This window comes from Ziziphus jujuba, chromosome 5 (assembly GCF_031755915.1).
Source record: "Ziziphus jujuba cultivar Dongzao chromosome 5, ASM3175591v1".
Classification (NCBI taxonomy): Eukaryota; Viridiplantae; Streptophyta; class Magnoliopsida; order Rosales; family Rhamnaceae; genus Ziziphus; species Ziziphus jujuba.
Window position 1 is genome coordinate 23,623,991 of NC_083383.1, and position 19,646 is coordinate 23,643,636.

Here is a 19,646-nt window from a genome sequence, read left to right on the forward strand (position 1 = left end):
ATAAGATCGGATAACGAATTTAGAGTGCGTCGTGTGGATGGTGTTGAAATTAGTAGAAGGAAGTGACATAAAGTGATAAATGTGAATGGAACCAATATTTCGAAAATGAGTTACAGGGTTATTAGGTGGGGGAAAATAATTGTGGTCCCTATAAAGAAGATAGACGAAAAGATTGAGAAGAAAATAATGGAGTTGTCTCTTCTATAGCTTTTGGTAATTACAATGTGGCTCTAAGAGTGGGGTTATCTGGCTTGTGACCACCTCAAACAATTGCAGTCACAATCCAAGTTGTGGCACTATCTGTTAAACATGTCCCTCCCTTGATCTGAATTTCCATATATTTTCAGTGCGGTCAATTGTTTCTTTCTGTTTGTGACAAAGATGTTTTTTTTTATCGAATTTTCGTTCAATTTTTTTAATTCTTCATAATTTAACTAAGAAGAGTGTGTTTATTTATTTATTTATTTATGTTATGCTTTAGAGGAGGACTTGAACAAAGTAATAGCTTTTTCTTTCATTTCTGTCAAAAGGAGAATTTAAAGCAAAGTAATAGCTTTTCTTTCATTTCTGCCAATCATATATATATATATATATATATATATATACTGCTGTTGGACTTTATATGGGTATATAAAGTCAAGATCTAGTAAGAGTATCCTGCCGTACAAGTTAATTAAAGTAAATTGGTTATTTTCAACTTAACTTTTTTAGATTGTATTATGGCTTTATAAATTTATAATATCCTAACTCGATAATTTTATATATATATATATATATATATATATATTATAATCATAATTCAAGATATCCATAATTTATTTGATATTACTTTGAAATTTCCATTTTTCCAATAGGACAATAATAAATATGTATTCCAAAATAAAAAGGATAAATTCCTTTAACTTTTAGTAAATATATGATTAATGAACTAAAGTGATAGGAAAATATTAATTTAGGGGACAATGTGAGGGGTTTTAAAAATTTGGGTAAAAAATGCAAAAGCTAATATAGTTAAGGGGGAATTACTAAAAGAAAAATAGCATAATTGAGGCAAAACGGAATACCACTATCAAATAATGACAAATTTGTCACTTAGTTATAAGTTTTCATGACTATTATAAAAATTTCACTTTAATTTATTGATTAAAAAATTAATATAATCTATGTGAATAAGTACACAATTGAAAATATAAATGCAACTAAATATAAGTAAATTAGACGCATTTGTAGTAGTCTTGGCCAGGTGGTACAATTACTGACATTATATCTCTACTAATGATATACTTCATTACTGCCGTCTTATTGATAATTTTTATCTCGAGTTGGATAAGTTAGGCTTTATAAATTAATTTATAGATGAATAGGTGAAAATTATTACAAGCTAGAATATTGACACATCATCACTTGATAAACACATCATTTGTCATGTTAGTTAGTAAAATAAAGCTAATAAATAACATTATTATATATGTACAGTTAGATTTAAATAAAATTCATTCTTGTTAATTAAAGGATTTTCATTTAAAAGATAAAGTTAGAATCTAATGATCATCAAAAATAAATTTTAATTTAATAAAATAAAATTAATTTTATTTATCGACTTTATATATATATATATACACACAAAGAAATGTTCAAATTTTTTATATTGTCTCACTTATTCCATATTCAAATATGCATTTGAGGCATGTGGATATAGAAAACGTGAAAAAAATATATATATTATAAAGTCCCACACCAGCATTTGTCATTACATGATTATCAGTATATTATGTAGGCGATCATTTATATCTAATATATATATATATATATATTATGTAGGCGATCATTTATACATGTAGAATTTTAATATATTGGGAACATACATTCACCTAATTAAGTGGCCAAACGCTTTGCTTCTTTCATTTTGGTTCCTTCATGCTGTCATCTCCTTTCACTAAAAGTGCTACTGTTCTGAATTAAGACTCGTTCATTGAGATGGTAGCATATCAATCAAGTAAATAGCACAATCCCAATATTCCTTAAAGTTAATATAGTATTTTCGCATTTTAAGAAATTTTAAGATTTTCCGATTTAAAAAGCAAAAGAATATGAAAAAATAATAAATAATAAAGCTTTAAGATAAGTTTTTATTGTGGTATCTATCTTATTATTCATCACAGTGGGGGGCGCACGCGCACTATAATTAATTAGTATTATACATTCCTTACACATACTCAACTAAATAAAAAAAAAAAAAAGGTAGATGAAATGCAACACTAAACAATCTCTAAACTCCCCATGTTCTGTGCCAGCTTTGGGGAAAAGTATTGGTGTTCTTCATTCAGGGCCAAATTAGGTTGATGTATAATATTCCTTTGGGATACTTTGTGCTTCTCAATTATACAACTTTTTATACTTCTCTTCTATATTATCAAACCTCTCACTTTGTCCCATGAATTATTATTTTTCTTTTAGTTAGGTCTATTCTTACATTTTGAAAAATGAGTTTCATAAAATTAATTAATACTTAAATCATGTAACTCTGATTTGAAATTTTTCATTTTACTTTTGACTTTTGGACAGCATACATGATTAATTTTGTTAAATTTATTAGCAAAAATTGCATGATTGTACTAAACTGATACAAAAATAATATTTCAGCAAGCAACATAAAAAGTTTTGTAGTTTAGGAGGCAAAATGAAAAATATAGTATACTGGAATAAAATTTAGTTACCATTGTTAAATATCAAGGGTTCAAAGGGTTGTTTAAATTTTATTTTATTATTTTTTTTTTTTTTTGGATTGATGATCGAACTAAACTGACAAAAAAATTGTAGTTCAGTAGACAATATAAAAAATTTTGTAGTTTAGAAGGTAAAATGAAAAATGCAACATACTAGAATAAAATTTAGTTACCCCTATTAAATATCTAGAGGTTGTTTAGTATTTTTTATTTTTGTTTGGTGTGTTTTTTTTTTTGGATGTAATGTAGTGGTCATACAATAATAGAATTTGTTCCTTCCGGTATCGTGCACTATGTTTCAACCAATGATTCCGAAACAGAAATTTTCTCCACTCTCAAATTAAAAAATTTGATGATAGAAGATATGGTTCACATGGAGCACTTAAAAATGTTGGTTGGAGTTCTAACATAAGAAAAACACACAAAAAGAAGAAGATAGAGTGAGAACCATATTGATTTAATTGAAGGGGAAATTATGAAGGGAGACAGCTAATTTGGTGTTGGTATAAAAGTGAAAAAGTTATACCGGTGAACAGTGAATGAGTGACATGTTTCCTAAAACTTAAAAACGCCAGGCAGGATAATAGAATAATAAGAACAAGCCATTCGTTGCTTGGACCGACCAAAAACATGTCCTTCATTCATTAATTGTTCTTAACATGTCATGTGTCTCCCTCACCATCATCCTCTACCTATTCCCCTTTCACACTTGAAAAAATAACTTCATCACCATTGACCATTTATATATATATATATATATATAATATAAAATAGATAAAATAAATAAATCTCTTGATGTTATCATTGATTTCTTTTTTATCAATATTTGGACCACATTAAGAATTAAAATTTAAAAATTTATTTTGACCAAATATATATTTTGTGATATATTAAAATCCTAATTGAACAAAATAAATCCCATAAAGATCTAGGGAACTATAAATATGCTTTTAAATATTATTGCTTAAATTGATTCAAAAATGATAATAAAGGAAGTCTTAATGGTTTTATGATTAAGTCGACCTGATTGAAGACTAGTTTTATATATATATATAGTTTTGGTTTTATATATATATATAGTTTTGGTATGTTGGCGTTACGTTATGCATCTAATAACGTAGTAAGTGTTAAAAAAGTTGTTGCTTGCTCAATTAAGGTTCTAATATTAAATAATTAATTAAAGCGACATCATCAACATTTGACATGTCAACTCATTCCGATTTTATATCATAAACATATTTCCAACAAATCATCAATCCCAACATGTCATTAGTGTATATATATATATATATACAATCAATTTTTTTGCCACCTAATACTAACATTCTATCAGATTAATTCTTTAAATACAAGATCAATGACAATTTAGTATCCTTTAAATTTGTTACATTTAAGGTCAATTTGATTTTTTGACTAACAATGGTTCACAATTCAATCTTATTTCACCAATCTTAACATGTAACTTGGTTACTTTGTTGCACTTTAAGCTTTTTAGTTTTAATTTGTTACGATTTAGGCCTTTTAATTTTAAATTTGAATTTTAATATCTTCTAATTTAGACCTCACTTTAATTGTTGAGCAGCAAAAATTCAAGCTGATTCAAGAATTCTACTAGTTCGATTTGCTAGTCCTTGGGAACAACATCGCGATGGGTAATTCAGAATTAAAAAAATAGGGATTAGGGGACAAATCAATAGGAAACGCCATATGCTATATAAGAATAAGAATAAACTTCTATAAAATGAAAGAGCTTTGTGGGAATTCTCTTTATCATCAGATATCATTGAGAAATAGGAAGAAATGTTATTGAATGAATTCCTACAATTCTTTCTAATATGGAATGAGCAAAGAATCAAGTTAGAAGTCTCGATATATACAAAATGCATTGGTTTTTTTTTTTTTCAATTTTGTTGACAGTAGAAGAGCCTTAGTCTAAAAGAGTGCTAGAGTTTTACTAATGTTGAAATGCTAAATAGTAACATTTAAAGTTTTTTTTTTTTTTTAATAATCATTTACAACGATTCCCCACTCCTCCTCAATGTTTCAAACCGACGACTTTTTTGGTATATACTAATTGAGCCAACCTCACATGACCAACAACATTTAAACTGGAGAACTCAAATGCGATTTCTCAAACTATAAGTTATTAAATACCCTTAATTTGAATTTAAAAAATAAATTCATGTTTGTTAAATAAATCTAAAAAAATTCGATGACTTTGATTAAAAAAAAAAAAAAGTTCAAAGCATCTTTAATGGAAATGTGAATTGTGAAAATAAACATGCTGCATAAGCAACATGGACAATATTTTAAAATTGCTTTCCTATGGTAAAATATAGAAAATGTCAAGCTTATGTGATATAAATCGTTAAGGTGAATATTTACTTTTAGATATTCTGTTAGGCATTATAAAGTAACTAAAAAATAAATTTTTCTTGAAAAGTCAATCATTTCAAAAAAGAAAAAATGAATTAAATGCCATAAATAGATTTTATATATATTATCATTATATATAATCAATCTGTTCCACTTGAGAGAATCCTTTTGTAACCAATCTTGCTTTATACCAATTAAAGCTTCCATATTCCTTTAATTTGATTTGGTAGACCCACTTGGCATCGACCACATTTACATTCATAAGTCGTGGAACCAATGTCTAAGTCTTGTTTTTATGAAGGGCATGTAATTCTTCTTTCATTCCTACAACCCATTCTAGATACTTTAGAGCTATCCCAATGGTTTTTTGGTTCACGAAGCGTTGATCATTTTGTCTTTTGGGATGATCGCGTAATTGTTTATTTGTTAGCATGGGACGAACATGTGTTGTAACTGTTGGTTGTAATTGAGCTACTAGGAGATTAATAAATAGATTATCAAATATATCAGAATGTGGAGATAGGGGTTGTTGAGATAAGGTGGTGGATAACTCAGGTTCTTCTATATCGGATTGCTCAAGTTCTTTTGTTAGTAATTGGGTTCATAACGGATTAATTTGAGTGGGAATTTTGATGGGAGTGAGAATTTGATTGGCTTCGACTACTTAAGGATTGATATGAGTTGGAGGGAGATTTCTAGTGCAACACTTAACTAGTAGTAATGTTGCAACTTGTGAATTGTTTACTATGTGATTGATGAGAAGAGGACACATGTTGGTTCCATTCTCTGTAACAAGATATGTGATGAGTGGGAAGGAGTTCTTTGAAACCAAAATATTAGAAGAGTTAGACATAAAAGGTAAGATTATTTCATCAAACACCATATATCTTGAAATAGAAACCTTATTGTTTATAGGATTCAAATACATGTAATCTTTATGTAAAGGACTATAACCTATAAACACAGAGATATGATTGTTTTTGAAATTTATTGTTATCTAGGTGTCTTAAGTATGGGAAGTAAAGATAATTAAAAGTAGGTTGACCATTGTAATTTGAATTCTTTTCATATAACTTAAAGTATGGTGTCTTATTTCCAATGGTGATGGAAGGCAGTCTTTTTATCAAAAAGACAGATCTTAGGAATACATTGTTCCAATAACTTAGTCATATGTTTCATGAATAACTACTGTTAATCTTATTTCAACTATGTGGCAATGCTTTCTTTTAGTAATGTCATTTTGTTGATGGGTATTTGAACATAAGAATTATTGGACAATATCACAATAATTAAGATGTTTTTTAAATTATTAGAAATAAACTCTTCATCTCCAATAGATTAAAAATTTTAATCTTTTTTTTTTTTTAAATTGATTTTCCACTATTTTTTGAAATTTTAAAAAACAATTGAGAAATTCATATTTCTTCTTTAAAGGAAACAACCTACTAAAATAAGTGAAGTCATCGACAAATAATACACAATAATTAAATCCTTGATTTGAACAATTTGGGGCTAGCCACCATAAATCACAATGAGCTTTGTCTAGTGGAAATTCATAAGCAATATTTGAAGCTTGGATTTAAGTTTATACTTTTTGCTCATTTGACATGTAACACACATTAACCATGCCTCTTGAGTTAAGCATGATTGAGGTGACTACCATTTACACACTTACAAACAATGCGGTAAAATTAAAACTTTTCATTAAGTAAAAATGAATGGCATTCAAGTCCCATACCCTAAATGCGAACAAGAGTGGAAAATAAATCCTAAGTATCTCATCCATTTAAATGTAATATAAAACAAATTTAAAGCAACTTTAGGGTTTAACATTTAAGCAACAACATAATTTAAATTGTTTATTAAGAGTTTCCCCTTTAGGTATTGCCAAGATATTCCTTGTGATCTACTTACAAGTACTTACAAGTACAGAAAATCACCCACTATCATTACCTAACAAAATAAACAACAAATGATGGAGTGAGTTAACATGTAAACTCAGTAATTCCAAAATTATATAAAATAGACATTCAAATACCTATTATGCAATCACATAATCTTATGTATGATACATAATTATTATATAAAAAGTCCAAACTCAATAATTCCAAAATTATATAAAATAGACATTCAAATGCTTATTATGCAATCACATGATACATAATTATTATATAAAAAGTCCAAAATGTATAATATATATCTTTTTACCTTAACATCAACACTCTCACATGCACTTATCATTGTAAACACAGCATAACATATCATAGCATAATATATTATAACTTATGCCATAACTTAAGAGTAAAAATATAAAGTTAGTATTTTCTATAAGGTATCAAATACCAGTTTAACATATCCTATTTATAAGGTGTAAATCACCCACTTATCATATTGCATGCGATTTCTTATATTTAGGTGCAAAGTACCACGATCATCCTTAACCAACTTAGACAATGATACCAGAATTTCGTTGTTTGATGCTTGATCATTTTAATAATATTCACATATCATTGTTCCATATCATACACTTATAAGTGAAAAAGGATTTAAAAAAAAAAAAAAAAAGAAGGCATAGGTACATTGTATCAACATAACATTATCGCATAAGCTTTCATAACATGAGTGTAATGACCAAAAAAAAATAACTCAATAAGCAAAACTTATATTTTTAAATGAATCTTTCTAAAACTAAAACAAACATGATAAAGGACTTGAACACAAGTTCCTAGATCAAAAGAAATAGAAAAATTACAAAGTCCAATAAGATATCTGTCAAAACAGTTCAGAGTAGACCATGCACCAATCAAATTCAAATAACTCATAGAATATAAATAACTCAGTCCTAAAACTTTAAAACAAACTAGTAGACACTTAGAAAGTCAACATGCCAAATTTCATAATTTTTAGAGTTAATATGAACCCAAAAAAAGATAGTTAAAATCATGTTTTGATAGCAAATAGTAAATTCCAGCAAAACAGTCAATTCTCATATATCATAAGTAATTCCACAAAAATTCAAAATTAATGATTCTTACAAAAATAGAAAGCTATTTGAGTCTAGTTTTTGAAAATAATAGACCATGTAAACAAATTTCTTGTTTAGTCAATTGAAGACATCAGTTTCTAAATTTGGTCAAATTCTACAGACATAGTAGAAAATCAAGTTTAAATTCTACAGACAGAGTAGAAATCTACAAACAGAGCAGAAATCTAACTTCAAAAAAAATCATAACTAAATCAAGAAAAAAAAAATTTGAAGTTGGTTCAAATTTGAAATGATCATTGGTAAATCTAGTTTCTAGAAACATTTAGTTTTGAAAAATAATTTATATTAGAATTCAAAAAGTGGATTGAAATAGAAATTGTCCAGTTGAAACAGAAAATTGTTTTTTTCTTTTCCTCTTTTTTTTTTTTTTTTTTGTTTTTGAAAAAAGACTTTAAACTTACCTCAATGTGATCAAATAAACATATATATCATGTATAGCACAAAAATACACGTAGAATAAATTTAGAAACTAATATCCTTATCATAAAACTTATATCCTACTTAAACTTATCATCAAAACATTAAAGATTTGGGGTAGATTACATAAATATCAAACCCTAACTATTTTATATAGTAAATAAATTACCTTGGTTGCTTTATAAAACAATAAATCCTTGTTGAAAACTTGATCTACCATTTTTTAAGTCTAGTAAACAAAGAGGATTTAATAATGAATTCAACCTTTAGATAAAAAAATCTTGGATAATAACCTTAAGATAGAAAAGATCTTACCTTATTTCACATACTCTCTCTCTCTCTCTCTCTCTCTCTCTCTCTCTCTCTCCCCCTCTCGAATTTAGAACTCTCTTTCTTATTTCTCTTTCTTATTCTCTCTTTCTTATTCTATTGTAGGTCCAGAATTCCATAATATATATATATATATATATAAGTAAGAAGTAGAGTCCTAATATAACTCGACTAGCTACAGAACAATAAAAGATAATTAGACCCTTAACTATTATTATAATCTAAATTGATAATTCAAACTTAAGTATTCCTTCCCTAACATTTGAATCCTATCTAAACCCAACTGAAAACTTAGTACTTTTCCTACATTGGTTGATATCCTATAATCATGAACAATAACAACCTTACTTAGGTTAACTTGAATTCCCTTCTTGGACATACAACATGTCCAAGAAATACTATTTTATTAAGCCAGAATTCACACTTTTTGAACTTTGCATAAAGTTGGTTTTCCCTTAGTCTCTATAGTACTATCCTCAGATATTGCTCATGCTTATTCTTTAAATACACTAAGATATCATTAATGAACATGAACACGAACTAATTTAAGAAATCCTCATATATTCGATCCGTCAGTTCCATGAAAGCTACATGTGCATTAATAAGTCCAAAAGGTATGAAGTCTGTATATCATTATAAAGGCACTCTTTGGAATATCTTCATCTTTAATCTTAACTGATAATATCCAAATTACAAGTCTATCTTGGAAAACATATTTGCTTCCTACAATTGGTCGAACAAGTCCTTGATCCTTGATAAAGGATATTTATTCTTGATAGTTGCATAATTAAGTTCATAATAATCGATACATATCTGCATAAGCACATCCTTCTTTTTTACAAACAAACTGACAATCCCCTAAGGTGACTCACTAAGTGATGAGAATCCACCCGTACCCGTACAACCGACTACCTGCTGGGGTGCTGATCCTATACAAATGAAGACGGAGCCAATCACTAGGGCACAAGCTAGGAGGTTCAAGGACAATATGGTTAGCTTCATCCAAGGAGTGATACAATCTCAAGAAGGCATGACAATACCCGAAGATTCAAAGTTCGTTTTATGCATCCAAGTGGCAAAGCCTAAGATGGACCCGGGTAGTTGTTTTGGTGCATCTATGGACTCTGGGTAGCAAAGAATTGATTCAACACTTTATGAACTCAATTGATATCACCAACAGGCCATGAAATCATATCAAGGCATAAGCAGAAGTATCCAAATTCAGTATGTGAGCACAAGCCTTTTTTTTTTGCCAAAAATGCTCATTTTGGTGTTGACTTTGACTTCTTTTGTTGATCAAGAAAGTTTGACTTATACTAATCAAGGGAAAATGAATGGGAATCAATATTTATCCTTTTTGGCATCCTAAATATCATATTGGAGTTGATTTAGAGCCTAAAATAACTGGTGATTAGATAAAGACAGCTTAGTTGGCAAACTAGCCAACTAGTTTTTTAATTTGAATATTTGACTTCTGTTTTAAGAAACAGTCTTATTTTCTTTTTTTATTTATTTATTTTCTGGACAATTTACTTTAGGAAAGTTATAATTTTATTATTTTGGTTGTAAATTAATTAATTCTTATTCTAAAATAAAGAAATTAATTAACCCAAATTAGATTAGGAAAGGAAGTTGAAATTTGGCCGCACTAGGAATTGTTTATGCTTAGCCAGTTTTGACCTAATCTTTTAAGGTTTTTATTTTGTCTTTCAAACCTGTTTAAGGCTTATTTTTTCTCAATAAAAAATTCAGTACATTATTCATACAGAAAAATTTTCATGAGAAGAATTCTGTTTATTCTCTTTGAACACTTAAAACACTAAATAAAACTCAAGTATTTTAGTTTGACTTATCAATAGGACATTCATCACTTATTGTGGTGTCTTCATCATCTACCAAAGTTTATAATCATAAGTTGATTAGGGGTTAAGGTGACCATTAAAACCTGAAATTAATTGTGATTTGAGCTAATATAATATGGGTTTATGAGCAAATCAACCTAGGTTCATATCACTAAGTCTAATAAACTTCTTGTCCAATAATTCTTGAAATTGTTCCTTAAATTCTTTAAGTTCAACAAGTGCCATACTATAAGGAGTTTTTGATATCAGTATAACTCTTGATATCCAATTGAATAGCCAACTACACTTTACAATTCGGGGGTATTCCAAGGAGTTCTTTGGAAATACATCAACGAAGTCTCGAACCACCTTCATATCCTTCAACTTCAGTGTCATCTTGTTTAAATCCATTACACTTGCTAGGTTATATTGGCATCCCTTTCTCATACTTATATTTCTTAACCTGCATCATTTGTCATGTGAGCATTAGCTTTACCATTAGCATAGAAGGCATGATCACCTTGTTTTTTTTTTTTTTAACATTTAGTGCGTCGGGTACATGTTCTTCATCATCTAGCTGATCATATTGGTACCAGCAATATGTGGCAGCATGATATGGCCTGGTACAAATTTAACATGCAACAGGCTGAGATTGATTTCAATTATTTGAATTAATTGTAGTTTGATTGTGTTGTTGTGAATCAATGTTGTTCTTGTTCCATTGATTATCATTCCAGGACGATTGTCATATAAGGAATCAAATTTCTTAAAAAAATCATCAAGTGAAAAAACTTCCCTTTTTTAGTCCCAAGAGGCTATCTATGAAGAAGATCTCCTTCTTCGTAGTGGCTGGCAACAGATGCTATTCAATCTTGTTCCGAACAAGGTAAGCTATACCTATGTCGAAGGAAAAGCTAAGAACATCCAAGGTCATGCTACCTATCATGTCATTAAGAGCCCATCATTGGATACCCAAGCAGCATAGTTTGGCTTTGGTATGTCCTGATTGCCAGAATCGTTGATTCTTTTTTTGGAGTATCTTCATAAAGTATGTGATTAGTAATGTCTAAACTTCGAACTAGAGGTAAGATTTGTGACCTCCACCATAGATAGTTTGTTGTGTCAATCTTGAAAGATACTAAACTTGAGCACTGTGAAAAGATTGGATGGTTAGGCATCGCTTAATTTCTAAGTAGGTATTGAATTAAATTCATGATTGCATAAAATAGAAAATACGCACAAAAGCAAGACACATATTGGATGCAATGAAGTTTTGTATATTTTCTCAATGTCAGAAATTACAATATCAATTACTTTATATATATATATATATATATATTTTATCAACATGATTACATTACTTAACAAAATAGGACTAGTCCTTATCCTTATCACATGGTTGGAAGAGATTAGGACCATCTTTTGATTGTTGTCCATCTGCTTAATTGTTTGTTTTCTTCCTCGTTAAGTATAGTTTATAAATAACTACAATCAATTTTTAATCAGTTTTTAATCAGGATGTCTTTATTAGTTTTTATATTACTTTAGGGAATAGATTTAAAGATATATTTCATATTTATATGAGTCTATTACAATAATAAAACCTTAGAAAAACAAAGTAAACCTTATTAGAACTTATATAAATCTCAAATATATTTTTAAATATCAGTCATTCAAGAGTTAAGTGAAAATTATTATATATACTGTTAGTACTTAATTTTATGATGGCATACCAAATAAGCCTATTTATTTAGTTGTGCTTTTTATAGTTTAATTATAGTAGAGGATAGACCCAAACTAACTTGGTAGGGCTCGTAAATGGGAATGATTGATTGAAGGGACTTAACCCATTTATTTACAGTAAACAAGCCTACTTGAAGGGTATTTGTAAATTTATAATATAGAATAAATGGAAAGTGGGTCCTGGATTTCATTTAGAATATTATCCATTCTTTAGAAAATATGTCAATTATAATATCTCTATTTCTTTTGTGCTTAATAGATGTTAAGGTCCAAGTTTTAAGCCTAAGCATATCTTACACGCGTCTTTTCTTATCTTTGCTTCGTTCTACCTTAAAAGCTATGTCAAACTAATCAAATTTCTCTTTGCTCAATAAATATCTACTTTTCCTAAGAAATATTAATTTTTCCTCTTTAAGCTATATAATAGAAAAAAGAGAACTATGTATTTCTAAACAGAGTGGTAAAAGGTTTTCTAGCAACAAGCAATAGCTCAACTTCTATTCTCCCAGAAAGTAGTTTCACATTCCTTCTTTTGGGTAATGCAACAAACTCTTTTTGGTAAAACGATGAAAGAAATATCTTTTGTCTACAGGTAAATTGCTAGCTTTCATTAAAAGGAGAGTCATGCTTACAAACCAGAGAATATTCCAATGCATGAATTAGATAATGGAGAGAGACTAAGAAAAGTCTATTGGAAAATCATGGTTGCTGAATTAATCAAGAGAAGAGGAGAAAATAAGGCAAAAACCCAGCCTATTTAAGGGCTATTCTCACCCAAAAGTAGACCAAAACATCCTTACTTATGTCTTCACATCTTCTTTTTCAGTATTCTTTAAGTTATTATCTACATCCATTATGTTCCTCATACAAACGACAAAAACCCCTACTTATTTATTATAGTTTCCAAGCACTCAAGTCATGCCCACCATAAGCACATTTTCGTTAGTCATCTAACGACTATCCAAAACTTGTTATGGTTTTTGCTCCCATTAATTTTCCTTGTTATAAACTTTAATCTACTTATTGTTGGCATTATACATATTTGATTATTTACTTTGCTGAATTGCTAGTTTGATTGTAGTTTGTTATATTTCTGATCAGGTACACCATGAAAAGGCTTCATATGATCTTCAGGTGCCCTAACTCAACTCTCTCATTAAAAGAACCAAGAGGAATTAGCCAATGTTAAGAAAGAATTATATATAAAACTTTGGACTCTTGCTCGGTAAGCAACTATACAAGTCTTGTTTAAATCATCTCCTAACTTATATATATATATATATATATATAGGATTTTGATATAGTAAGGATGCCATTAGAATTTTATTATAAGGAAACCCTATATAAAATAAATTATGGCATCCATTTTATTTGTTAAAAGAAAATAAATTATTAATCACATTTAAAATATATATATATATATATAGTAAGAAAAAGATAAGAACTTTTTATAGCAAAGACAACTTATATGGCAAGTAACATCATCTAAATAATATCATATTATTTAAATATATTTTAAATTTTTTATATAAAATCTAAATAAAGAAAAAACAATTAACGATTTACATGAGATTCACAATAATTGTTATAAAAGTTAAATATAGATTTTTTAAATTTTATGATATGATCTATCACATAATATATTATTACCATAAATTCCTCACAACCCCCTTACTATGTAAAAATAATATATATATATATATAGTACTATATATAGCTACATTTTTGCCCTAAATATTCATGAAACTCTCTTCTCAATAATACATACAAAGCATAGTTCTAAACTGAAAACAAATAATTAATGTATAAATGTATTTTAGTGAAACATGTTTGCAACTTGGTCGCACACATCATTTGACTCGCTTTTCTTCCTCTTTACTTCAACTTTCGAAACAGGCAATTGCAGCGTGCTAATATGGGTGACATTGCCGTTTCATAATTGTTTCCTGTCAATTTTTCCAATCAACTTTGATTTCCATGACTACTAAGTCCAAATCTAGCCTACTCAAATAAGCATGTTATTACAGTAAATTATAGGTGTAACTATAATTTACCCCTTTAATAATGATTACTTTTTGAATTTTATCACTCAAACAACCCACCCTTTTTGTTGTAGTGTGAATTATTAGTTTCCTGTCAGCCTAACCCAATTATGGAATTTTCCCCAATATATTTGCAATAATTACTCATTTATACTTGCAAAAATAAAATAAAACAATTTATAAACAGAGTTATATCAATTATCAATTGTATATAATAAAGTTTATCAAATAAATATGTTGAATGAATTTTAATTACCACTCAAACTACAAACTACAAACTTTTTTGTTGCAGTTCGAATTAATTATTATTTTCCCATCATGGAATTTTCACTATATGCAAAACAATAGTCATTTATAGTGGCAACAATCAAATAAAATAATTTACAAAGGTAAATTACTCTTTGGTACATTAAAGTTTTAAAGTTATGAAATTTTGATCTTAAACTTTTGACTCAGGTGAATTGGACGATGAAGTCTTAAAATTGATGTAAATTGATCCGTGATGTTAAAACTAACGATACTAATGTCAACATAATATTATGCTGACATAATAATTATTTTTTAAAAATTAAAAAACTTAGAAAAAAATAATTTTGTTATTTTTCCATGTTGTATATATGGGATTTTATTTGGAATATTGTATCCATCTCTTTTTTATTTAATTAAATATATCCACAATCATAACTAAGTATTTTTAAATCTAAAATTATGATAAAATTGAAATTTTTGATCTAATAAAAATAATTTTATTCGACCAAATATTAAAAATATTTTTTTATGTCCGACCCAAAAAAAAAATTAAACTAAAATACCGAAATCAGAATTAGACCAAACATTAAAAAATAAAAATAACATTTTATTGAAAAATAATTTTTTTAAAAGAAAATTAAAAAATACAAATTATTTTTCCATTTTATATTTATGCTTTTTTATTTGGAATAATTAAATATTTTTGGACCTAAAAATAGATAAAAAATAAAAATAAAAAATTTAGACTTTCAATCCAATAAAAATAATTTTATTAGACCAAAAATCAAAAATAATTACACCAAAACACCAAACTAAAAATTAGACCAAAACTTTCACAATCAAAATAAAAATTTTAAGAAAAAAATTAATTCTTTTAAAAAAATTGGAGAAAAAAAAAAGATCACTTTATAAACCAAAATGAAGAACAAAAATGGAAAATGGAAAAATTAACTAGAATAGACCAAAATGGATATATGGAAAAATGACCTCCATTTTATTTATTTATTTATTTTGTCTAATTTTTTTTTTCCATTTTGAGTGGTTTATGTTTTGGATAAATGGAAAAATAGCCCATAATAAATTTCCATACTGATATTTTGGTTTATAATTCATTTGGTCAAATGGAAAGTTTATCAAAAAATGAAAAAAATTAGACCATTTTGATCTATCAAATGGAAAAACAACAAATGCATTTTTTTTTCAAAATTTTTTTAAAATATTTTTTTCTGAAAAATGAATTATGGTATAAAAAAAAAAAAAAAAAAGGCCAACAAAATTTTTATTTTATTTTTTCAATTTTTGGCCTAATATTTATTTTGGTATTTTGTTCTTTTTTTTGGGCATTTAATATAATTTTATTAGACCAAAAATTTCAATTTTATTTTTTAGATCTAATTTTAGGTCTAGAAACTTTTAATTATGATTGTGGATATTTAAATTTAAATGAAAAAAAGGATTGGACACAATTTTCTAAATGAAAAACTATAAATATAAAATGGAAAAATAACAAATATATTTTTTAAAAAAATACTTTTTTATTTCTAAATCATAATTATGATGTTGCACTGGCATCAGCACTATTAATTTTAACACTACTTTTAAAAATTGGACCAATTTGCATCAATTTTGAAATTTGAAAGTTCATTACTTAAATCAAAAATTTAAAACCGAAATTACACAATCCTGAAACTTTAGATACCAAAATACAATTTATCTCAATGTACAAAAAAAAAAAAAAAGGAGTTATATCTCAATTATCAATTGTATATAATAACTTTTATCAAATCAATATATTGAAATGCATGAGTAAACTTATTGACAAAAAAATAATAATCCAGGCCAGGACAATGTGAGATTTGTTTGCTTTGGTGAGCAAAGTGCCAAAAATGTTATAATATTCAGGGGTGAAATGTGAGAGATGTTATAAATTCCAGTAAAAGGTTATATGATAGTCATTGGCTCATAAATATTTAATATTTAAAACTTTTATTTGTTATTTTTCAGGTGTATTTTGTTGAAGAAAAATGTAAAATTTGTGAAACTACCAAAACTACACGAAACAATAATTACAAAAAATACTCAATCATTATGCTCTAGGTCATATGTCAATTTGGTAAACTATTTTTCATGCAACCACCTATATGAGCTAAGATTTAATGTTAAATTTATAACTGACTTGTTTAAAATTTTGTTAGGACAAAATTGAAAATTGAAAATGCGTATTATAGGCAGTTTGTAGACATTTACGTCAATTATATTTTAACCCAAAAAAATAAAAATAAAAAATAAAAAAAGATGGTAATATATAAAATTGATTAAAAGAAAACGCACTATAACTTTATTAGATATATAAATGAATATCTTGTGGTCAATTTCGTCAAGCTTCAAAAGTAAGCCTAACAGTAAGACCAATTCAATATTATATCTTATATATATATATATATATATATATATCAATATTGTATCTTAGTTAATTAATAAATTGTATTATATTATTTAAAAAGTTATAAGAAACCTAACTGAAAGTTGAAGCACTCAAAAAAAAAAAAACTTTTTGTAAATATTAAGAAAAAGAAGGGCAATTAAATAATTCCTACAATTCCACCACCCAAGTCAACATTGAGCCATTGGCGAGAAACAAAAAAAGTGAAAATACCCAGTAGGTAAAGCAGGTTTTCCTTCTCTTGAAAATGGGGATCTCATGACTTGGGACTTTATTACCTTATAGAAATATATTATAATGTACAAGTTCAAACGGTTTGGAAATATCCAAAATCAACCAAGTATTGTAACCAAACTTTACTATTTGCTGCCATGAATTGTGATTACTGATGGAATTGTTTTATCTAAAACTAATTGAAATTAGTTTTATTTGCAACATTGCCTCCTAAACTATGCCAAAAAGTTACAAATTGCAACTTAAACTATTAAATTGGCAGTTTATGCCTTTTGAATTTTCAAATAGTACTTCACAAAGGACAATTATTTGACATTTAGGTTTTCTTTTGGTTTTTTGACATCGTTTAGTTTTTGCTATTAAGTGTCATGTGTAAGTCACATGAGATAATAAGCAGGGGCAATATTGATATTTTAAAATAATTCATCAATACCTTTTAAATTTTGAGTTTTATATTTTATCATTAATAATGGTAATAATCACTGAAACATTACTAACATAGTTATTACTCATTAATTGTATTTAATTATGTATTTATTTTTATTCTTAAAATATAATTTGAAAAATAAATTTATTTGGAAAACTATTTAAATTACCAAATAATATTTGAATATTATTAATGATAATCATCAATGGTAATAAATAATATTTTTCTCTTTTAGTAGGTGACTTTTATTGGACGATTAAATGTTATATGAACGATTGTAAGGCCATAACATATAACACAGATATGCAAGGAAGAATTTCTGTATACCATTTCTATTTCAATTAATAAAATGTCAATAATTTATCCAAAAAAAAAAATTAATAAAATGTCAATATGTTCACTCCATTACTCCGATGTGCGTTGTACATGACTGACAGTAATAATTGCTAATTTTATGCAATTACATATTTTTGGCATAGTTCAGAAAGCACTTATACAAAATTATATAGAAAAGAGAATTTCTGTCTCCTATTAATTAAATTGCCACATTAGTGGCTAGATTTACTGTATGGAATGGTATTAAATAGCATTTTTCTTTACAAATGTGATTTGGGAAAGGTTAAAATATTTAATTGAAATCAATTATTAATTTAATGAGCACAAAGTAACAAAATTTTCAATTAAAAATTGAATGAGCACAAAATGGCAAAATTTTCTGTTCCCAGGTTCCTTTGAATTCAACCATTTAGGCTTTACGCCAAAAGGAGTCTAAGCTTAGCTTAGGTAGATATTGTTGAAAAGCTAACCCTAAAAATGTGTTAACAATTCCGAAAAGGTTTCCCTACAAAGAAAAATATCAAAAGGTTCGGTAACTTGGTTTTGATAGCGATGATAGCTATTAGCTAGTTAGGACCAACCTTTAAGATTTTTGATTAATAGCATTTTAATATTTTTTTTCTTTTTAGAATTTTATAATTTAGAGTTTTAACTCTTTCATTCAACAATTTAAAGTTTTCAATTTATCATAATTGGGATTTTTTTTATTTTTGACTAACACAATTTATTAATTATCTCACGTAATTAATATTAAATTATATCAAATTTAGAAGTAAAAAAAATACTAAAATGTAAAATTTTGAAAGTAATTTTAAAAATTTTGCATTCTAATTTATTATCTTTTAATTTAAAACCTAATATAGCTCAATACCAAAAAGGTAATTTATATCAATTTTTTTTCAATAATAAAAATATTAAAATACAAAAATTTTAAAAATAATTTTAATAATTTTTAGTTTGAAAATTGATACGGTTTAGTATATTGAATTGGCAATTAAATCTTATGGTCAAAAATCAAACAAGATTCAAATTACAATAAATTAAAAATTAAAGATCTAATTACTAAATAAAAAATTTAAAAAGTTAAATTGCAAAATATTAAAAAATTAAAGATAAAAAATACAATCAACTTTAAAAATTTTAATAAATTAAGGCTGTCATTTTCTTGATTGCTTTCAAAATGTTGACTCTTTTGGTTTGGTCTGCTCTTTTGATTAGAAAGGACAAGATCTTTGATATAAGATATAAATGCTCATCCGTTTGTCTAAAAGAAGTTTCTATTTTAAGGCATTAATAAATAGCAGATGACCGAAACAGGTTAATTTAGGACAACAATTTCATGCATCATGCATGTTTTTTAAATTAATTGCATTTGTCTTTAACCGTTTGAAGGACTTAGACACGTCTCTCTCTCTCTCTCTCTCTCTCTCTCTCTC